Source organism: Populus nigra, chromosome 2 (genome assembly GCF_951802175.1).
Source record: "Populus nigra chromosome 2, ddPopNigr1.1, whole genome shotgun sequence".
In the NCBI taxonomy this organism is placed as follows: domain Eukaryota; kingdom Viridiplantae; phylum Streptophyta; class Magnoliopsida; order Malpighiales; family Salicaceae; genus Populus; species Populus nigra.
In genome coordinates this window covers 16404241-16406740 of record NC_084853.1, presented here as the reverse complement: position 1 = coordinate 16406740, position 2500 = coordinate 16404241, and positions in this window count along the sequence as shown.

Sequence of the window (2500 nt, the reverse complement as noted above, 5' to 3'; positions counted from 1 at the left end):
GGTCATTCAATTCCATGCCCCGTCAACATAACTCCCGATGTACTGTTTGCTTTTTCGGAAGAAGAGATCCATCCCCCCATCCTCGGCCAGCCAAAAACGCTCCAATTAATGGCCGGGTGAGATGACCCGGAGGCCCGCGACGCGTCATTCAAATCACTGCCCTATCGGCTACAACTGCTGATGGGTGGGATTAGAGGCCTGCCATGGTGGTGAGGGGCGGCGAGGACCGTGAAAGCTAGAGTTTTTCAGAGGCTGCCGGGAAAAAGGCCCCTCGGGTGGCGGGGTGCGAGGACCAGGCGCGTCATTCAATTCTCTTCCCTATCAACTTGGCTCCCGTTGGCGGGATTGGAGGCCTACTGTTTGTTACAGGGCTAAAATCGTCAGGGGAAGAGCTGACGAAACAATGCTGGTTTGGATGCAGGGGGTAGTGTTGGAATCGGCAGCGCGGACAAAATCGGCAAAGTCGACAAAAAAGACTGTTGGTCTGGACATCGGGGCAGCGGCAGCCATGCCGACAGGGGGGGAAATCGGCAGCACAGATTTGTGCAGCTGCAGGTTCGTCGGGGAAATCGGCAGCGCAGATTTTTCGATGAACATGGGCTGGAAGATGGACTGTCCAGGCCAGGCAGGGAAATTCGTCAAGGGGACACGCTGACGAAACAGCGCTGGTTCAGGCACGGCGGGCAGTGTTGGAATCGGCAGCGCCGACGAAATCGGCAAAGTCGGCAGAATCGGCAGCGGGTGCTGGCGATGAGTCTGGACGATTTATAGTCCAGGGCTTGATGGAAAAGACTGTTGGTCCAGACAATGGGGCAGTGGCAGCGCGGATTTGTGCAGCTGCAGGTTCGTCGGGGAAAATCGGCAGCGCAGATTTTTCGACGAACAGGGGCTGGGCGCTGGACTGGCCGGGCCAGGCAGGAAAATTCGTCAGGGGGGCACGCTGACGAAAACAGGGGCTGCCGCGTGGAAAATCGGCAGCGCAGATTTTTCGACGAACAGGGGCTGGACCGGCCGGGCCAGGCAGGAAAATTCGTCAGGGGGGCACGCTGACGAAAAGAGGGGCTGCCGCGTGGAAAATCGGCAGCGCAGATTTTTCGACGAACAGGGGCTGGACGCTGGACTGGGCCAGGCAGGAAAATTCGTCAGGGGGCACGCTGACGAAAAGAGGGGCTGCCGCGTGGAAAATCGGCAGCGCAGATTTTTCGACGAACATTCGTCAGGGGGGCACGCTGACGAAAAGAGGGGCTGCCGCGTGGAAAATCGGCAGCGCAGATTTTTCGACGAACATTCGTCAGGGGGGCACGCTGAGGAAAACAGGGGCTGCCGCGTGGAAAATCGGCAGCGCAGATTTTTCGACGAACAGGGGCTGGATGCTGGACCGGCCGGGCCAGGCAGGAAAATTCGTCAGGGGGGCACGCTGACGAAAAGAGGGGCTGCCGCGTGGAAAATCGGCAGCGCAGATTTTTCGACGAACAGGGGCTGGACTGGCCGGGCCAGGCAGGAAAATTCGTCAGGGGGGCACGCTGACGAAAAGAGGGGCTGCCGCGTGGAAAATCGGCAGCGCAGATTTTTCGACGAACAGGGGCTGGACGCTGGACTGGGCCAGGCAGGAAAATTCGTCAGGGGGGCACGCTGACGAAAACAGGGGCTGCCGCGTGGAATGGCAGCCTACACGCAGATGCGAATTCGGCAGCGCACGATGGCTTGAGCAGGTCATGGGTTCGACTTGGCGCGATCTGAAACCTGGACGAGGGACTGTCGACGCTGGACGAGCCAGCGCGGTGGCCTGTCGTGCCCCGTTCAGGGGGGGCCTGCCGCGGAGACAGCCCTCGCGGGCTCGACAGCGCAGGCCAGCGTCCCCGACGTCGCTGGCCGCGGCAGGCGAGCTGCCGGGGTTCCCGCATTCCTACAAGAAAACGTCGTGCTTTCCACATGAAACCAATCCAGTAAAATCAGCCATATTTTTATGAGGCTGCCCACTGAATTTGGGGTCATTCCGGGCCGGTTCCTAGTTTTGCGGATTTACTCGATTTCTAATGGTAGGAAAATTAAAACAAATACTTCCCGACCTCGAAAAATTCTGGGAAAATTAATGAAGGTGGATTGGATTTTTGCCAACCTCTGTGCAAAATTTCAGCTCAAAATACCAAGAAATGAATTTTTTAGAGGGGGGGTGACAGCTGGGACCTAGTAGTGTCTCCCCCTGCCAGAGCTGCAATGACACTTATTGCTCTTTAGGGAGCCACCAGGCCGGCGCCCCTCAAAGACCACACGCGCGCGCGCGCCCGCCCGCGCTGGGCGCTGGGGCGCTGGGGCCTGAGGGCCTGGGGCCCTTGGGGGCCCTTGGGCGCTTGGGCGCGCGCGCGCGGCCCCCGCAGCCATGCCGCGCTGCGCGACGCGCGGACAGCCCCTGCTGGCTTGCTCTCTCGCCCGCGGGGGGGCTGCCTTCGGGCCCTGGCCCCCCGCGTTCTGGCCTGCCCCCTGCGTGGGAGAGGCTAGG